Genomic DNA, 21,596 nt, shown 5'->3' on the forward strand with positions numbered 1-21,596 from the left:
TTGCAAACCGGATACACGTTTATATTGAACGGTGGAGCTGTGAGTTGGAGCAGTTCTAAACAAAGTGTCGTGGTGGGATCTATGTGTGAAGCAGAGTACATAGTTGCTTCGGAAGCAGCACATGAAGGTGTCTGGATGAAGGAGTTCATATCCGATCTAGGTGTCATACCTAGTGCATCGGGTCCAATGAAAATCTTTTGTGACAATACTGGTGCAATTGCCTTGGCAAAGCAATCCAGATTTCACAAAAGAACCAAACACATGAAGAGACGCTTCAATTCCATCCGAGATCAAGTCTTGGTGGGAGACATAGAGATTTGCAAGATACATATGGATCTGAATGTTGCAGACCCTTTGACTAAGCCTCTTCCATGAGCAAAACATGATCAGCACCAAGACTCCATGGGTGTTAGAATAATTACTGTGTAATCTAGATTATTGACTCTAGTGCAAGTGGGAGACAGAAGGAAATATGCCCTAGAGTCAATAATGAAGTTATTATTTATTTCCTCATATCATGATAAATGTTTATTATTCATGCTATAATTGTATTAACCGGAAACATAATACATGTGTGAATACGTAGACAAACATAGTGTCACTAGTATGCCTCTACTTGACAAGCTCATTAATAAAAGATGTTTAAGTTTCCTAACCATAGACATGTGTTGTCATTTAATTAACGGGATCACATCATTAGGAGAATGATGTGATTAACTTGACCCATTCCGTTAGCTTAGCACTTGATCATTTAGTATGTTGCTATTGCTTTCTTCATGACTTATACATGTTCCTATGACTATGAGATTATGCAACTCCCGTTTACCGGAGGAACACTTTGTGTGCTACCAAACGTCACAACGTAAATGGGTGATTATAAAGGTGCTCTACAGGTGTCTCCTAAGGTACTTGTTGAGTTGGCGTATTTCAAGATTAGGATTTGTCACTCCGGTTGTCGGAGAGGTATCTCTGGGCCCTCTCGCTAATGCACATCACTATAAGCCTTGCAAGCAATGTGACTAATGAGTTAGTTGCAGGATGATGCATTACATAATGAGTAAAGAGACTTGCCGGTAACGATATTGAACTAGGTATTGAGATACCGACGATCGAATCTCAGGCAAGTAACATACCGATGACAAAGGGAACAACGTATGTTGTTATCCGGTTTGACCGATAAAGATCTTCGTAGAATATGTGGGAACCAATATGAGCATCCAGGTTCCATTATTGGTTATGGACCGGTGACGTGTCTCGGTCATGTCTACATAGTTCTCGAACCTGTAGGGTCTGCACGCTTAAAGTTCGGTGACGATTGGTATTTTGAGTTTATGTGTTTTGATGTACCAAAGATAGTTCACAGTCCCGGATATGATCACGGATATGACGAGGAGTCTCAAAATGGTCGAGACATAAAGATCGATATATTGGATGACTATGTTTGGACTTCGGAAGTGTTCCGGGTGAGTTCGGGCATATACCGGAGTACTGGGGGGTTATCGGAACCCCCGGGGAGTATAATTGGCCACATGGGACTTAGTGAAGAAGAGGAGGGGCGGCCAAGGCAGGGCTGCACGCCCCCTCCTCCTCTAGCCCGAATTGGACAAGGAGGTGGCGGCGCCCCCCTTTCCTTCCCCCTCTCTCCTCCTTCCCCCTTCTCCTACTCCAACAAGGAAAGGAGGAGTCCTACTCCCGATGGGAGTAGGACTCCCCCCTTGGCGCGCCCTCCTCCTGGTCGGTCGCCTCCCCCCTTGTTCCTTTATATACGGGGGCAGGGGGGAACCTCTAGACACACAAGTTGATCTATTGATCTATTCTAGCCGTGTGCGGTGCCCCCCTCCACCATATTCCACCTCGGTCATATTGTAGCGGTAATTAGGCGAAGCCTTGCGTCGGTAGCAACATCATCACCGTCACCACACCGTCGTGCTGACGAAACTCTCCCGTGAAGCTCTGCTAGATCGGAGTTTGCGGGATGTCATCGAGCTGAATGTGTGCTGAACTCGGAGGTGCGGTACGTTCGGTACTTGGATCGGTCGTATCGTGAAGACGTACGACTACATCAACCACCTTGTGCTAACGCTTCCACCTTCGGTCTACGAGGGTACGTGGACTCACTCTTCCCGCTTGTTGCTATGCATCACCATGATCTTGCGTGTGCGTATGATTTTTTTTGAAATTACTGCGTTCCCCAACACTATGAAGTGGGTGCTGTTTGGCAATGCCAACACTTCTTACTTCAAGGCCATTGCTAATGGCCTCCACAGATGTTGCTCCATTCCCCTTCTGTGGGAAGGAGGACAGCTATTTCAGGACCCACCAGCGATCTGGGCCCATGTGGACGGATTCTATAAGTCGCTATTTGTCGGGCGACCTAGGGGTAGTGTCTCTCTAGCAGGCCACATATGGCTGCCTCTTCAACAAATCTCCCCTGCGGAGAATGATGCTCTCCTCGCTCCCTTCGATATCACTGAGGTCGAGACTTTTGTGAAAGCAATGAACCTGGCCTCAGCTCCGGGCCCCGATGGCTGTCGATCCGCTTCTTCCAAACTTTCTGGCCTATAGTCAAGGATGTGATCCTCGGCTTGTTTCTTGAGCTTTCTCGAGGAACTTTGGATGTCTCTTGACTCAACTACGGGATCATCTTCCTGATCCCGAAGGTACCGTGTGCGTCGAACATTGGGTAGTTCCGACCAATCATGGTTCTCAACGTGCTTTTTCGAATTCTGGCCAAGGGGTACGCCACTAGGGCGTCCCTAATCGCCGCTCGGATCCACCATCCCAACCAGACGGCCTTCACGAAAGGGCGGTATATTTTGGACAGGATCCTTGTTCTCCACGAGGTACTTCATGAAGTCAAGAGCAAACACCTCCGCACGGTGTTCCTCAAAATTGACTTCCATAAAGCATACGACACAGTTCATTGGTCCCTCCTTTAGGAGGCGATGATGAAGTGTGGCTTCGACCCACACTGGATTGCCCGGGTCATGGAGCTTGTCACGAGTGGACGCACGGGTGTCAACATAAATGGGGAGGTTGGCCCGTACTTCTTGACAGGACAAGGGGTGCGGCAAGGAGATCCCCTCTCCCCATTTCTATTCAACCTTGGGGTCGATGCTTTGGCAACGATCCTAGACTTGGCCAAACGAGCGGTCCACATTAGGGGGATTTGCCCCCATCTCATCGGCGATGGAGGTCTGACCCACCTCCAGTATGCGGATGACACCATCATGATGGTGGAAGGTTCGGACGAGGATATTAGGCGCCTCAAATTCCTCCTTTTCTTCTTTCAGGAGATGTCGGGCCTCACGATTAACTTTGCTAAAAGCGAGGTGATGGTTCTTGGTTACTCTGCGGAGGATGCCCAACGAATTGCTAATTGCCTGAACTGTCGCCTGGGATCCATCCCAACAACTTACCTCGGCATGCCAATTAGTGACACCCGCCTACAGGAGAAAGATTTTTGCCCAATTATTTCGAAGATCCAGCCTCGGATGGAGCCTTGGCAGGGGAGGTGGCTCTCCAAGGCCGCGCGAGTGGTTCTGATGAACTCTCCCCTTATTAGCCTCTTGATGTATATTATGGGATTCTATAGCTTGCATGAATCCCTTCATCATGAGGTTACCAAACGACTCTCCAGATTCTTCTGGGCTAGGGAGGGCGATAAATAGAAATATCACATGGTTAAGTGGTCTAGATTTGCATGCCCGAGGATCAGGGCGGCCTCGGGGTGATTTCATCTAAAAGGATGAATATTGCCCTCATCTCCAAATGGTTGTAGCGCATTCAGACCGGCGATGATGGACTTTGGCTGGAGATTATCCATGCAAAGTACCTGCACGGACAGCCTCTGGCGTTCGCCTCTAGGACTGGAGGCTCCCAATTTTGGCAATCGGTTATCCAGCTCATGTCGATTCTACGTATTGGGACCTCTATTAAGGTGGGCAGTGGTTTCGGTACCTTATTCTGGCTGGATAGATGGTCCACAACTAGACCCTTTATGGAGTGCTTTCGCATTATTCTCTATTTGCGCCCGCCCACAGCTTATTGTGGGCATGGCATTAGTTGACCTGGGTTCTATTGCCTTCCGGCGTACCTTTGGGGCGGCGGAACAAGCACAATGGGAGGAGTTGCTTGAGTGTATTGCCCTACACACCCCATCCCTCGAGCCCGATTCCCTGACCTGGCGCCTTGAACCCAATGGCAGGTTCTCTACAAGGTCCTTGTACCAGGTTATTGTTCCCACTCCTGGGCCTATTGAGCTTTCGGTGATATGGGAGATCAACCTCCCCATGAAAATCCGCATATTCCTTTGGCAATGGGTTCGCGACCATCTGCCTTCGGGCACAGAGGTGCGTAAGCGTAATGGTCCCGGGGACGGCCTCTACCCCATTTGCATTGTATCGGAAGACTCCAACCACATTTTCTTCCAGTGCCCGGTGGCGTGGTTCCTTTGGAGCTGCTTCAGGGAGGTTGTTGGTGGTGTTTGGTGCCATGACAACCTTCCGGACATGTTTGGGTAGATCCTTAGGCTCCCCAACCCTAGACGTGCCCCCTCTGGGTGGCTATGGGTACCCTCGCATGGACCCTTTGGTGCATCCGCAATAAATTAGTCATCGAACACGTGATCCCTTGCCGTGTGACTGACGCGATCTACAAAATGTGTGGCTTCTTACAGCTATGGAGACCGCTTAGCAAGCGGCGTGATCGAAACGTCATCGACACCATCATCACGGGGCTTCGCTCTTATGCTTCGGCGTTAGCACCGCCACCACCGCCACCCCCTCGCGAGCCGGATTAGCTCTTGTTTTCTTTTATGTTTGGGGCTTGTTTTGTTGTGCCCCCAGCGGCTATTTGAGACATACGTGTACTTGAACCTGTCTTGACTTGTTGTTGGATGCTCGGTGTTGTTGCTTTATAATATAAAGTGGGGGGAAACCCTTTTTCGTAATACTGTGGTTTATTTCACATTTATGTACTTGTTGTTTTATTTCCAATTACTTATCCAACTGAGAGAAAGAAATAGACTAGTAAGAATTCCGAAATCCCATTTGGAAGGATACCATCCTTATAACTATCCAGGTCTAGTTTGTGACAGAATATATAAAATATTTTTCTACCAATTTTCTACATGTAATAATTCATTTATAATTTTTTAAAACATAATAACACTATTTTTCCTAAGTTCCAGAAGTTCACATGTCCCCAAATGAAATCTGAATAATAGAACTTCCCTGTCGTGCATGCAAAAATGAAGGGCAATGGTCGAGAATTTCGCATTTGGTTTGTCTATAGTTCATATTTGATCTCATACAAGTTTATATGCTACAGACAGGTTAGAATCACTCTCCACTGGTGTAGTCCTTTAATTGGGTCGGGTCGTCAGTCCATGAGACAATGGAAGATAAGAAGTTGGGTGACATTATACACCACAAATGAGTTCTTTCTTCCTCGCGGTCATCTGCGAGGGAGACATCGAGGAGCTTCTGGTGATTTCTACTTCGACTCCGGCATGCTTGTCCATTTGGGACGAGGATCAATTGAAGACTTCCCTTTCGTCATATGGTTCAGTTGTTGTATACAAGAGTAAACCGGCTCCAAAAGGGAGCGGTGGGAATGGTGGTGGCGGCACGTCTTCTTCCCGCGGCGGTGTGTGGTGGGTTGGATCCCCAGGGAGCTAGATGTATTTCTTTGTTTGTTGTTTCATTGGATTTCTCTAATATAGTTCTAGGGTCCTTTTCACAAAAAATAAGTGCAAGAAAATCGTGCTACTATTTCTTCTTCTTTTTTTGCACATGGAAAAAACAAATTTGTGCTACTCGGATTGATTTTGCAAAACATGTGTGGTTCTCACCAAACTTTATCACCATATAAAATAACAATTTTGCTAATATAAATGATGAAAGAAATAACATATACAATATGTCGTAGTGGATAGGTAGGTCTGAAGTTGTTTGTGGTATCAAAAAGAAAGACAGAAACATTGTAGGGCAAATTGCATCTTTTCAAATTTCAAATTACCTGAAGATACACTAACCCTTGTTGCATTACCGACTATAAACCATCTAAATACAATTATACAACTCGGTGACAGCATGCTATGTTTTTTTTAAAACGGAGGCAAAAGATTACTGAGGATCAGCTATGTTGGTCTCCAGGCTCCATTTTCCGCATGGGAGCTCTTATTTTCGATGTACGAACTAGTACTAAATAGTGCATGTTAGCTAAATAATCTAGCGTGACAAGTAGTTCAGTTAGAGCTGCCGTTGCAGCTTAGCACTTTCAGTTAGTAGGTTTTTCATTTCAGTTAAGGTTTTTTTTTAGAAAAGGAGAATGACCCCCAGACTCTGCATCTGAGCGATGCACACGGCCATTTTATTAATTATTCTCACAAGACCTTACAAAATCAATACAACAATAAGACTAAAGCCGCCATCTAAGCAGCAAACAGTCGCTACACCTATCCAGTTGATGAAGGGGCGCAGATAGCCTGGGCCTAATACCAAACAGACATCGCAGCCAAGCCTAACATCTAAGACCTGAGACCCCAACCTAGCCACTTGCCGGGTCTGGGGCATATACTGGTCCGGCGTGCTCTCAGAGGTCGCCGCCGCCAACTGCCACCGCTACATCTTCAGAACTGTACTGATGCATCAACCTTGCTCGGTCCAGCTATCGTCGACGCCACCACGGCGCCCAATGGCACCTCCTCCCTACGCGCAAACAGCTGAACATGTCGCGGTCGCCACTGATACACATCAGTGCCAATGCTGCCAAGTATCACCAGCCGACACAGCTTGAAGTCCTTGGAGGATCTGTCGTGCGTAGCACCTGCTGACCAGGCATGACCAAGCGTAGCACCTGTCGGTCAGGCATGACTTGACATCTCCATCAAAGCTCCGTGTAAGACGAAGCCGCTCCACCTCCTGCCTCTAACTTCCAATGCTGCTCCACAAACGATGCTCCCAAGAGAGAAACGACACCGCAGTGCCGCCATCATCCGATCTGGAAAACCCAGATCCTAGGGTTTCCCCCGGAGCAGCATGATTGAGTCGACAGTAGTTACACGATGATGCCTTTATCAAGGTAACCGTGTAGAACGCCACCATCGCCTGCCGTCGGCTCGATTTTCACCGGCAACCATGTCTCCGCAACTCGCAGCCGGACTAGATGATGGATCTCGAGATCCGATCACCAAGCTTCTGGCCGGCCACCGCTGACGAAGAAGATGACCACCACCACTGGCTACACCGGCCAGAACAGATATGCCATGGGTGCCACCAAGCAGTCCACCAGACCCTCGACGCCGCCGCCGATCTAAAGCCAGATGACATGTCGCCGAAGGCCACATCGCACCGCCGCCCGATCCAGGCCAGCCGCCCGTGGCTCGAGGCAGTGCCGACCGCCGCTGCCGTCGAAGCCAACGCCATCGCTTCTAGATCGGTCGCACCTCCACGCATGTTGGGTCCCCGCCACCCCTGAGACGCGGGAGGGAGGAAGAGCCCCCGCCACAGCCGTCGGCCTCCGGGCGCAAGCCGGCGACGTCCTCCGGCGGCGGCGGGAGGAGGGGAGGAGGATGGGCTAGGCCCCGGCGGCGGCTAGGGTTGGGGAGCCCGAGTCGCCTGAGCGGGGGACGACCCGAGCGAGTGACTACCGATCCCACCTGCTTGCTATATTCTGACAGGGACCTGAGGATGCGATCTGTGCAATCCTGAGGCCATAGCTCACGGCAAGCGCATGCCCCTGATCATGGGATGGCACGCTCCAGTAGAGGGGGTCATCCTCGATCCGTTTTCATCTCATCAGTGAATAAAGAGAGCAGAAATGCAACAGTTCAGTGCGCTGCACAAAAAATTCAGCCTCGCATCTCTCTCTCTCTCGCCATTGACAGGAGCTTCGAGCTCAGAGATAACAATTGGCATCAGAGCAGTCTTGCGGTCCAGGGCATTGCCGGGGACGACACCGGCGGTAGCAAATCGCCATCGACGCCGCGTGCGAAAATATCCGATGGCACAGAGCTGGCCGTGGCAGAGAGATCATCGGCGCGGGTGGAGCGTGAAATCGGCAGTGCGGCGTGGCCGCAGCTGACGAGGATTAACTACACCGACCGAGATGTCCTCATGCAAGTCATGATGGAAGGGCGGCACCTGTGGGACACCGCGGTGACGGGTGAGGGAGTCCTGGATAAGGGGGTATCCGGACAGCCGGACTATGTACTTTGGCCGGACTGTTGGACTATGAAGATACAAGATAGAAGACTTTGTCCCGTGTCCGGATGGGACTCTCCTTGGCGTGGAAGGTAAGCTTGGCGATTCAGATGTAGATCTCCTCCTCTGTAAACCGACTCTGTGTAACCCTAGCCCTCTCCGTTGTCTATATAAACTGGAGGGTTTAGTCTATAGGACTCATCATTATCATCTACATCAACAATCATACCATAGGCAAGCTTCTAGGGTTTAGCCTCTCTGATCTCGTGGTAGATCAACTCTTGTAATACTCATATCATCAAGATTAGTCAAGCAGGAAGTAGGGTATTACCTCCATTGAGAGGGCTCGAACCTGGGTAAAACATTGTGTCCCCAGCCTCCTGTTACCATTAGCCTTAGACGCATAGTTCGGGACCCCCTACCAGAGATCCGCCGGTTTTGACACCGACATTGGTGCTTTCATTGAGAGTTCCTCTGTGTCGTCGCGATAAGGCTGGATGGCTCGTCTCATTGTCAAGGACAACATCACCTCCGGGGGAGCCATGATTCTGGGTCAAACTCTCCGGCTGGGCGGCTTCATTATGACCGCCCGATTAGCTGTTGCGCCGACAATGACTTCTCAGGTCATTAAAAATAGCCTCCACGTTGATTCGGAATTTGTCGAACAGATGGATCCAATGGAGCTCTTCTCCCTCAATGAGCTCTTGGATCACATCGCCGCCCTGGGCGTCGCTACGGACTATGACCGGATCGGGCTTAAACCTGATCAAAGGAGATTCACTCTCCACCCATCACCCATGAGATAGCGGTAGTGGAAGAGCATCATCCTAATTCTCCCTCCACTTTGAGGACGAACTGTGCCCGGATTTCCGAGTTCTCCGAGCCGGACACCCGCTCGTGGGAGGACATGACCCCGGTCCCGGACTCAGGATCGGGGGGCAGGCTGAAGAAATCGGGCAACGCCCCAGAACCCGAGTCGTTAAGCTCGGAAGCTTCTTTGCCCCTGGGTCCCAGATCGGGTCAGGATTCGGATTCAAATCCGCCCACCCACCCAGATTTATCCAATCTTTCCCATATCAGACAAGAGCCCCAAGAAACAGTACATCACTACTGGGCCAGATTCCTCCTTGTGATAAAAAGGGTCAAGGACTGTCGCGAGGTAGACGCAATCTCCCTCTTTTGCAAAAATTGCATGAACAAAGGGATTCTCAATGCTATAAGTCGTTGTGACATAGTACACTTCGCTGACTTAGCGGCCATAGTGCAAAAGTATTGCGCAATGGAAAGCACCTAGAAAACCCAAACAAGTTTCTAGGGCCGTCCGGCTCTAGCCAAATCCCTTGTCCGAACTAAAAAGGTAAACTCTCGTAAGTCACCCGATTCAAGTACCAAAAAAATAAAGCCCACCGCAAGGCGCGGAACCGTATTGGAAGAATGGCTAAACGGGCCATGCAAGATTCATAGCACACCGGATACTACGGCAACGCATAGCCTTAGAGCATGTTGGATACTCTGGCAGGTAGCAAAAAGCGGCGAGCATCTCCTCATAAAACATCCCGCCGGAGACAACAATACGGTATTTACAGTCTTTGAGACTTTCGCCTCAAATAATAGGCGAAAGCAAGCTCAGCGCAGCCTCGCAGAAGTTTGCCACGTGGCAACAATAAACCCATGGAATGACACAGCTATAACCTACAATGCCAGTGACAAACCCCAATTCCGGACAATCCGAGCACCAGCCGCTTTGGTTCTTAGCCCAATCGTGGATGGATTCAGGCTTACTAAAGTGCTCATGGACGGCGGAAGCGGACTAAACCTCATCTATAGGAAACCCTTAACAAGATGGAAATTGACAAAAGCCGCATTGAACGAAGCAGCACGACCTTCAGGGGAATCATCCCTAGTCGAGAGGCACAATGCACAGGAAAAATCACACTGGATGTGGTATTCGGCACGCCGGAGAATTACAGATCCAAAGAAATTACATTCCAAATAGCCCCGTTCAGCAGCGGATACCACGCCCTCTTGGGGCGGGACGCATTCACAAGTTTTCAGGCTATACCCCATTACGGGTACATGAAGCTCAAAATGCCCGGGCCCAACGGAATCATCACTCTAGCTAGTGATCCGGACATCGCACTCCGCGCCAAAAATAAAACTGCCGCCCTCGCCCTGGAGGCATTATCAGAAGCCCTCGCGGCCGAAGCACTGACAACACTGCGAGCAACAGTGGACAGAGACGACGTGATACTCGACAAGCGACCTAAATCCACCTCCTTCAAGCCAGCGGACGAGATAGTCAAATTCCAGGTCCACCCAACGGACCCTTCGAAGACAGCTTCCATAGGGACACAGCTGAACCCCACAATAGACGCCGCACTGCGAGACTTTGTGCGTGAAAATTGGGACATTTTCGCCTGGCATCCTTCAGACATGCCGGGCATCCCACGGAAGCTGGCCGGACACAGCCTCAATATACTGAAAGGATACAAGCCAGTCAAACAGACTCTTCAATGATTCTCAGAGCCTAAGCGGCAAGCCATGGGTGAAGAGCTAGCCAAGCTACTTGAGGCCGGATTCATCAGAGACATCAAACATCCGGATTGGCTAGCAAACCTGGTAATGGTACCAAAAAAGGACAAATCCTGGCGCTTGTGCGTCGATTTCAAAGACCTCAATAAAGCTCGCCCTAAGGATCCCTTCCCCCTCCCCCGCATTGCTTAGATAATCGATGCCACTGCAGGACACGACTCATTGTGTTTCCTCGACGCATACTCCGGATACCATCAAATAAAGATGGCGGAGTCCGACCAGGCTGCAACAACCTTCAACACTCCGTACGGCCCCTTCTGTTTCAACACCATGCCCTTCGGGCTCAAAAACGCCGGCGCAACTTATCAATGCATGATTCAGACATGCCTAGAAAAACAAATCGGCAAGACAGTAGAGGCCTACGTAGAAGACGTGGTCATCAAAACAAGACACGTCGAAACTTTAATAGATGACTTGAGGCTCACGTTCGATAATCTCCGAACATATGACATCAAGCTCAACCCGGAGAAGTGTGTCTTCGGAGTACCCTCCGGAAAATTGCTCGGCTTCATCATTTCCTATAGAGAAATTGAAGCCAACCCGGCAAAAATCCGAGCTCTGTCACAGTTGGCTATCCCAACAGACCTCAACCAAATCCAGAAATTAACTGGATCTGTGGCTGCCTTAAGCCGCTTTATCTCCCGCTTAGGAGAAAAGGCACTACCCCTGTATCGCCTTATTCGACGCACCGAACACTTCGAGTGGACGGATGCTGCCACGGCCGGACTGGAAGAAATAAAGGCACTCTTGGCCACCAACCCAGTCCTGACCGTGCCAAACATTGGCGAACCCATGCTATTGTACATAGTTGCAACAAACCAAGTTGTGAGCGCAGTGCTTGTCATCGAACGAGAGGCAGACGGACACAAGTTCCCGCTCCAAAAGCCAGTATATTACGTGTCCACTATCCTCACCCCATGTAAATCTCGGTACCCGCACTATCGAAAGATAGCGTATGCGGTCTTCATGGCATCCCGGAAACTACGACACTACTTTCAAGAGTGTTCGATCACGGTGGCCTTCGAAGTTCCACTCAATGACATAATAAATAACCGCGACGCAACAAGATGAATTGCTAAATGGGCTATTGAGCTCCTTCCGTTCGACATAACATACAAACCACGACGGTCCATTAAGTCGCAAGTACTGGCTGACTTCGTCGCCGAATGGACAGAAGCCGAACTCCCTAAAGAGTACGGTGCGTACTCAAATTCGATCATGCATTTCGACGGCTCCAAAACGCTGGCCGGATTGGGAGCGGGTGTCATACTGACATCCCCCACCGGAGATACGGTACAGTACGTCCTCCAAATATTATACACAGATTCCAACAACGCAGCCGAATACGAGGCTCTATTGCATGATCTTCGGATGGCGGTCTCCATGGGCATTCAACGCCTCGAAGTGCGCAGGGACTCGAACCTCGCAATATCTCAGGTAAATGGAGACTTTGACGCCAAGGATCCAAAAATGGCGGCCTATCATAATGTCTTCCTCAAAATATCAGCACGGTTCGAGGGGCTCAAATTCCACCATGTGGTCAGAGAAAATAACCAAGCGGACGATATCCTCGCCCGCATCGGCGCTAAACGTGACCCCGTCCCACCTAATATATTCTTAGAAAGGTTGTTCAAGCCGTCCGTGGCATGGGAAGGGGGCCCGGCACCATTAGTCCATCTCCGAACACAACCCCAGATTCTGAACCATCTAACATAATCGGAGGCTCTGCCACCGAAATAACATCTTCGGCCCATGAAATAATGGTTGTCATTGCCCCGTGGACCAAGCCCTTCTTGGCCTACCTTAATAGGCAGGAGCTCCACGAGGACCAAAATGAGGCACGCTGTATCGTGTGACGCTCTCAAGCCTACAAAGTCCATGAAGGAGAACTCTACAAGAAGAGCGCCATCGGAGTGCTCCAACGATGCATCTCCGAAGAGGAAGGGCGGCATCTCTTAGCCGAAATCCAATCCGGACTAGGCGGGCACCACGCGGCAGCCCGAGCTCTCGTAAGCAAGGCCTTTCGGATACGATTCTACTGGCCGACAGCCCTGGCGGACGCACAGGACCTAGTCCAACATTGCGTTGGTTGTAAACTATTTGCCAATCAGAGCCATATGCCCCCTACCGCTCCCCAAACGATCCCCATAATGTGGCCCTTCGTGGTCTGGGGGCTGGATATGGTGGGACCCCTTAAAGGGGGAAGCTATAAGAAAAAATACTTATTGGTCATGGTGGACAAGTTCACCAAATGGATAGAAGCCAAACCAGTTAAAACGGCCGAATCCGGACCGATGATAGACTTCATATCGGAGGTTGTACACAGTTACAGTGCCACCCACAGTATCATCACTGACAACGGCTCGAATTTTACAGCCGAGGAGGTGAAAGCCTGGTGTGGCAAAATGGGCATTAAGCTCGACTACACCTCTGTCTATCACCCCCAAACAAACGGTCAGGTCGAACGTGCAAATGGCCTTATTATGAGCGGTATCAAACCCAGACTAGTGCGATCCTTGAAGAAATCATACATGCATTGGGTCGAGGAACTCGACTCAGTACTCTGGGGGCTGCGGACCACGCCGAATTGCACCACCAGATACACACCATTTTTCATGGTGTACGGCGCAGAAGCAGTACTGCCTGCGATATAATTCATGACTCACCTCGCGTGCGCATGTACGAAGAGAAGGAAGACGAGCTAGACCGGCAGGATAACTTAGATGCTTTGGAGGAGGAGTGTGATGTCGCTGAAGCCCGTTCCACATTCTATCAGCAACAGGCTCGAAGGTATCAGAGCAGAGAAGTACGGGCCAAGACTTATAACATTGGCGAACTCGTTCTACGCCTACCTGAGAAGAAGAAGGACAAGCTCAAACCCAAGTGGGAGGGTCCCTTCATCATTTATAAAGTTCTCATTGGAGGATCATACCATCTGCGCAGCGCCTTTGATAGCAGACTCGAGCCGAACCCATGGAACGTGGCCAGACTCCGGAGATTCTACGCCTAGCGCCGAACCCAGTGTTCGTCTCCTAATCTACGCCTCTTCGATTATGTTCCTTTTCCTCCTTTCTCGCCCTTTTTTTCCTTTTTTACAGCCTTATAATTGGCCAGATGCCCTAGGCACTCCGGCCGCATTATGCGTGCACACTATACCTGGGGGCTTCCTATTCAGAAGCTAAATATAACCACTTTAATGGCTTCTTGCCAGCCACATATGCATTTTTCTTTCCATATGTGCCTCTTCTTCACCATTATATGCATCGATATGACTTAAGTTTTGGCCATGCTGGGTTGCCTGGCTCTTGTATTTATGCCCTACGTTCCCATTAATTCGGCTAGGCCATAAGGGGAGCACCTCTACGATTGTTACTACCGGTTGAGCCGGATGTGTACCTCAGACTGGGTGAAGCCGAAAGCTAGCATTCTTCAGGGAATATTCGGTCGGTGAACAAAAGATGTTCTCGTTCCTAACAACGAAAATACCCAGATGTTTTGTTTCCTACGCTTCTGTTCACAGTTCGTACATGCACAGCGATGCATGAGTACCCAGAGAAAGGAACCCCTAACGGAACTATTCTCTATGAAAGATGTTTCTTACTATCCATGTAATATAACATAACTAGTTGGGTACTTGTCTATTCAAGCACTTATGACCCCTATGCCTGGTTTCCACGCATGCCCCGGTTTTTCATAGCCGTGCGGGTATTCGGATACACCCCGAACTGTCGGATCCGGGGGCTGAAGCGAAAAGGTCCGCCATGACAAATGGTTTTTCAATCCGGCTAGGGAGTACATGAGCCCATTCAAATTACATAATCATATAGACTGGTTGTACTCTTCCTCTATACCATCCAACAGGCTGTCTAGCCTACAATCCTGCTGGGAATACTTTGCAGCTAATGCTACTTGATCATATACTAAACTAACAGGTATCTCTTGTCCATCTGGCCCAGCCGGTCCGACTTGGGCCATATGGTTTGGGTCAGCATTGGCATAACGCGTCTTCACCATGGGCCACACTTCTCTTGCACCTTGCCGGCAAGCTGATATCTTCCATAATCGGAAGCGCCGCCGTGCTCCTTTGAGCATCTCTACAAGTTTGCTCATGCCTCCTGGCAGGGAAGCGGACGGCCACAAAGCCTGGGCAATACCCTGCATCACCTACCGAATTCGTTCGTGCAATTGTGAAAGCTCTTGCAGCATATCGCCTGCAGACCCGAGCATCTCCTCTTCAGGGCGTCCCGTTAACATACCTGCAGACATAACTCTGCCAATACGCCTCGTCGCAAACTATACCACAGTTCATTCAAAGCACTTACTATAAATGCCGCGTCGAAGCCTCCGGTTCTCCTTCACGGAGTCCGCAAGCTGAGCCCGAACATCTTTCAATTCGATGCTCAGTTGGAGATTCGCATCTTGTAGCTTATTCATCTCCTGAATAGACTGCGTCAGCATGCGTTCGCCCGCCTTCAGCTGACTCTGCAGATGCAGCTCACTATTTCCCACAGTCTCTGGATTTCCTCCAGGATTGTCTGCCCAATCTTTCATCAGATTTATAAACCATTCCGAACATACAAACTGGTAGAAGTAAATTCTTACCAGAAGAAGGCTTCTTGGACTCTTCTTGTTCGACTACATTGGCCTTCATTTGGGCCTTACACTCCTCCAGCTCCTGAGACAACTGGGCATTCTTCTCTACAAGAACCTATGCATTTAATGATCCTTAAATCAGTTGTGCCAACTGTTTCAAGTCTCAGGGGCTACTACTATACATACTTATTAAATTCTCTTACCCGTATGTCCTTCACATATTGGTCCGTTGCTCTGGCAAGTCCATCTTGAGCAGCACGGATGTAAGTGTGTTTGGAATTGAAGGCATTGAATGCCTCTTCAGAAAAAATACCACCGCGGAGTACGGCCCATCGGTGCCGGTGATTCATGGCGCTCTCCACTTTTGAATTTGTGGCGGAAAGCATATATGTATCCTCCGCAGGAGGACAGCTTGGCACTGTCCCCACGTCCGCCTCCACCCGTGAATCCGGTCCAAGAATCCGGCTGCTGGAGGCGTGTCCGGTAGGGTCCCCGAATATAGTCCGACGTTTCCTATCCGGACTTAATTAAAGTCGTCGCACCTCTGCAAAAAGACCAAATAAACCACGGGGCAAGTTTGATGAATACCACTGTGTCTGCGTATCACTCCTAACCGCCTTCTGTTTAAAGCCTACCTTGCCTAGGCGCCTCTTGCTGAGAGGCCCCCATGGGTTGCGCACGACGTCCGGACTGACGTTTCTGTAAAAGTACGACATGTGAGCTTAAGGTACGGCAAAACGAAGGAATTCTTCTGGAAGTTTGGAACCCCGACATTACTTACGTGCGACACGGGAAGCAGTCCGGGATAATCCGCGTTGATGGCCACTGAAGAGCCGCCACTGCTTGCTTGATAGAAGGTCCCGTCGACGAATTCCACAGATATGTCTGGATCCTCTTCAAGTTCGGGGTCGAGAGCCCGGCCGGGATCCTCGGGCTGCGGAGAGGGGCTGTTGAACTCTTTCACAGCCCTCCTAAGTTCCTGTTTTGAAACGGCAAGGTAAATAATGGTGACAAAGAAGGTGAGAACGAATAGAGTCGAGTGAAAGAGGACAACTTACCCAGCTTCGGGGGTTATACATGGAAAATCCATCCCGCTGTTTGATGCGGAGGAACTCCTCTTCTTCTCCTTTGTACAATTCGGGCAGTATCCTCGCCAAAGATGTGGCGGAGTCCGGACCTTTGCGACCACAGCGGGAGGCATCGTCTTCTCCATTGAGGTGCCACATGGGTTTGCCCCTATATTGAAGTGGCTGCACTCCCCTTATTATGCATATTGACATAACTTCGATTATTGTCAATCCTGATTTGGCCAGGGTTTGTATCCGGCTCATCAGATAAGACTTCCCTGTTTTCTTCTTCCTGGGGGCTCCGAGGGCGCCAGCTTTGGCGCTTCTTCAGCGGAGTATTGGTGAACTCAGGAAGGCCCATCCGGACTGGGTCCGGAAGGGGAACGTCATCAACATAAAACCACTCCGAGGGCCAGTCTTCGGACGCCTTCTTTGGAGTACCGGACAGGTATCCGGTCTAGGCGATGCGCCATATTTCAGCTCCTCCCACTTGATATATAGACTCCTCCTGGTTGCAGGGGACGCGGCAAAATAACCTCTTCCATAGCTCAAAATGAGCTTCGCAGCCTAGGAACAGCTCGCAGAGGGCGGCGTAGCCCGCGATGTTCAGTATGGAGGCGGGGGTAAGATTATGCCACTAGAGACTTTAGAACTCCAGGAGCCCGCGGAGGAATGGGTGGATTGGAAACCCGACGCCTCTTAGCAGATATGGGACAAGGCATACCCGCTCCCCCCGAGATGGGTTAGGGAATCGCTCTGCTTGCTCCCCGCCATTATAGGTGGCTAGTCCGGATCGGACGGGGACCATGTATGCGGGCGGAAGGAACCCTTTGGTATGCAGATCTATTAGGCGGCTGTGAGAGATGGAACACTTTTCCCAATCCCCTGGCTTCGAGCTAGGGGAGCGGCGAGCAGGGCTGCGGCGACCGGTCATGATGGGATGGCCTCTTTTGGGCGCGCTCTGCGGAATGCTTGCTTGGGGGAAGATGGTGTGATTTGGATCTGAAGATCCCCGTCTCCTCAAATAGACGGCTCACCTACAGGATTAGGGTGTCAAATGCAAAAACGCCCCGGCCCCTCGTCTTTGATTGACATGTGGGGGTGGCCATTATTGAAGCATAGAAGTCGAGGAGTACAACCTTACTGGGAGGCCGGACACTATTCGCTACAACAGGTGCATCGGATTTGGAGAAGAACCCGCCTTGCAATGCCGAAGACAATCTGCGCACCAGACTCATCGTCATTGAAGCCTGGTTCGGGGGCTACTGAGGGAGTCCTGGGTAAGGGGATATCTGGACAGCCGGACTATGTACTTTGGTCGGACTGTTGGACTATGAAGATACAAGATAGAAGACTTTGTCCCGTGTCCGGATGGGACACTCCTTGGCATGGAAGGCAAGCTTGGCGACTCGGATGTAGATCTCCTCGTCTGTAAACCGACTCTGTGTAACCCTAGCCCTCTCTGGTGTCTATATAAACCGGAGGGTTTAGTCCGTAGGACTCATCATTATCATCTATATCAACAATCATACCATAGGCAAGCTTCTAGGGTTTAGCCTCTCTAATCTCGTGGTAGATCAACTCTTATAATACTCATATCATCAAGATCAATCAAGCAGGAAGTAGGGTATTACCTCCATCGAGAGGGGTCGAACCTGGGTAAAACATCGTGTCCCCAGCCTCCTATTACCATTAGCCTTAGACGCACAGTTCGGGACCCCCTACCCGAGATCCGCCGGTTTTGACACCGACAACGGGCATGGCGGAGCGTAGTGATGACCGGCTCACGCTCGAGGCCATCCTGCGCGGAGTGCCACCAGAGATGGGGCCCACTCTCACCAGCAAGGCCATGGCGAAGGAGGCATGTGATTCCGTCAAGATGATGCACCCCGGAGTGGCTCGCATCCACGAGGAAAAACTCGCAACCCTTTCCAAGCAGTACAACGACATCCGCTTCGCCGGCGGTGAGACCATCGACGACTTCGCCATGCGGATCACGAACATGGTGGCCCAGATGGCACAGCTCGGGGAGACCGTTCAGGAGAAATGTGTCGTCTGTAAGTTTCTCTCCGTCGTCCCGAAGAGGTACTCACAAATTGCTTTTTCAATTGAGACACTCGTTGATCTGGATAAGCTCTTCGCGGAGGAGCTCACCGGACGGCTGAGGACTGCCAAGAAGAGGTACGACCTCGACCAGCTGGAGCCAGGCGTCGGGCGCCTCATGTTCACGACAGAGGAGTGGCTCGCGCGCATACAGCGCAGCGAGAACGACGGATCCGGAGGTAGCTGATCCGGCTCAGGACACGGCAGCGCATGCCGTGGTCGAGGCCACGGGCATAGCAGCGGACGCGTCTTCGATAGCCGTGCAAAACCCACGGACCAGTGTTGTCACTGCAAGAAGTACGAGCACTCGGCGCATGAGTGCAAGACGCGCATCCGCAAGGAGTGAGCGGAGGCGTACCTCGCCGAACAAGGTGGGCACACCGCCGATGGGCACGACGACGACCCTGCGCTCCTGATGGCGGTGATTGTCGTGACCCCGGCACTAAGCGCGGGGGAGCACATCATGCTCAACAAGGAGCGTGCAGAGGCGAACATGGGTGCTGAGGAGGTGTCGTGCGATGGCATGTGGTTCCTGGACACCGGCGCGTCCAACCACATGATGGGCGACCGATCGGTGTTCGCGGAGCTAGACGAAGGCGTCACCGGCAGCATCAGGTTCGGGGACGGCTCCAGCATGGCCATCCAAGGTCGCGGCATGATCACCTTCACTATGTGCAGCGGTGACCAACGCGTGCTCACGGGCGTCTACTTCATCCCGTGCCTCAAGACAAGTATCATCAGCCTTGGGCAGCTGGACGAGCACAGCTGCACCACCAAGATCTATGGAGGTGTTCTGACGTTGTACGATCACTGCCAGACCAAGCTGGCCCAAGTGCGCAGGAACGGAAAGCGCCTGGACGTGATGCGCCTCGGCATCTTGCACCCCGTTTGCCTGTCCGTGCGCGACGGCGATGAGGCATGGATATGGCACGCCAGACTGGGTCACGAGCACTTCGACGCGCTCCGGAGAATGGGGCATGCTGGGATGGTGCGCGGGATGCCTGTGGTGGATCACGTGGAGCAGCTATGCGACGCTTGCCTGGCAGGGAAGCAGCGGCATGCTCCCTTCCCTTCGGAGGCGCACTAAAGCACGGAGAGGTCACTCGAGCTCGTGCACGCCGACCTCTGCGGGCCGATCACTCCGGCCACACCCGGTGGTAAGAAGTACTTCATGTTGATTTTCGATTATCACAGTCGCTACATGTGGGCAGTGATGCTGCCAGCAAAGGGTGCCACTGCGGACAGCATCAAGCTCTTTGTTGCCGTGGCGGAAGCAGAGTAGGGGGTGCGGCTCCGCACATTCTGCATGGATCGAGGTGGGGAGGTCACCTCCAGCGCGCTCGGTGATTATTTCCAGACCAGGGCGTGCAGAGACATCTGACGGCGCCGTATTCACCCTAGCAAAATGGCGTCGTGGAGCGGTGCAACTAGACGGTCGTCGACATGGGGCGGAGTATGCTCAAGGCCAAGATGATGCCTGGCTGGTTCTGGGGGGGGAGGTCGTGGCGACTGCGTTGTTCATCCTGAGCCGCTCGTACATGCGCAGCGTTGATGGCAAGACCCCCTATGCGGCGTGGCATGGCAAGAAACCGGCCGTGCACTACCTGCGCATGTTCAGCAGCATTGCCTATGTGAAGAACATGCGGCCAGGGCTCAAGAAAGCAGGACGATCGCAGCACCAAGATGATCTTCATCGGCTACAAGGAGGGGTCGAAGGCGTACAGGGTCTATGATCCGCTGACTCGGCGCGTGTACGCCACACATGACGTGGTGTTCGACGAGGGCGCGAGCTGGGACTGGGGCGCGTCGAGCGAGGCCTAGGACGAGCAGCTCGTCTTCCCTATTCAGCTTCCACACGCCATCGGTGCAAACTCAGTACCAGCTGAGCCGGCATCTCCAGAAGCAGGGCGGACGCCCAAAGGATCACCAGCGCCTGCGTCACCCGCCACTCCTGACAGCACCGGAGCACCTACAACGCTAGACTCACTGTGGTCAGATGTGACGTCCACACCTAGCGGCAGTGCATCTTAGAGTGCAGACCCAGGGATGGTGGAGTTTTTCACACCGCCTGCAACACAGTTTGACTCGTACGGCACCGACGACAATCCATTCACGGGGCACCATTTCTGCCGTCTTGCGGACGTGTACGGCAGGGCGGCCAAGTCATCTGCGCCAGCGGAGCACCTGCTACTAGCCGAAGAGGAACCAGTTGTATTTGTCGAAGCTGCACCCCATGATAGATGGCAAAGCGCGATGCTGGAGGAGCTGGCATCCATCGAGAAGAACGGCACCTGGATGCTCACTAATCTACCGGCGGATCATACCGCCATTGGCCTCAAGTGGGTCTTCAAGCTAAAGAAAGATGCCGCTGGCACCGTCGTCAAGCACAAGGCGAGGCTGGTAGCAAGAGGTTGTTTGCAGAAGGAGGGCGTGGACTTCAACGATGCGTTCGCGCCCGTGGCAAGACTGGACTCTGTCCGTATCATGGTCGGCACGGTGGCGCAACACGGCTGGGAACTGCATCACCTCGACGTCAAGTCAGCGTTTCTGAACGGTGAGCTCAATGAGGAGGTGTACGTTACCCAGCCGCCCAGATTTGCTCGAAGAGGAGAAGATCACAAGGTCTACCGCCTACACAAGGCGCTCTATGGCTTGCGGCAGGCGCCACGGGCGTGGAACGCAAAGCTTGACGCCACCCTGAACGAGTTGGGGTTCTCTTGCTACCCAGCTGATCACGCTATGTACGCGCGTGGCAGAGGGCAATCACGGCTCCTGGTCGGCGTGTGCATGGATGATCTCGTCGTCACCGGCGCCGGCGGCGAGTGCGTCAGCAAGTTCAAGGCGGAGATGATGGCCAAGTTCTGCATGAGCAATCTCAGACTGCTCAATTTCTACCTCGGCATCGAGGTGAAGCAAGAAGGGGGAGCAATCATCCTATCCCAGGCTGCATACGCCGACAAGCTACTAGAGCACGTGGGCATGGCAAACTACAACCCAACGCACGTTCCCATGGAGCCGTGGCTTTGTCTGAGCA

Source organism: Triticum aestivum, chromosome 4B (genome assembly GCF_018294505.1).
Source record: "Triticum aestivum cultivar Chinese Spring chromosome 4B, IWGSC CS RefSeq v2.1, whole genome shotgun sequence".
Classification (NCBI taxonomy): domain Eukaryota; kingdom Viridiplantae; phylum Streptophyta; class Magnoliopsida; order Poales; family Poaceae; genus Triticum; species Triticum aestivum.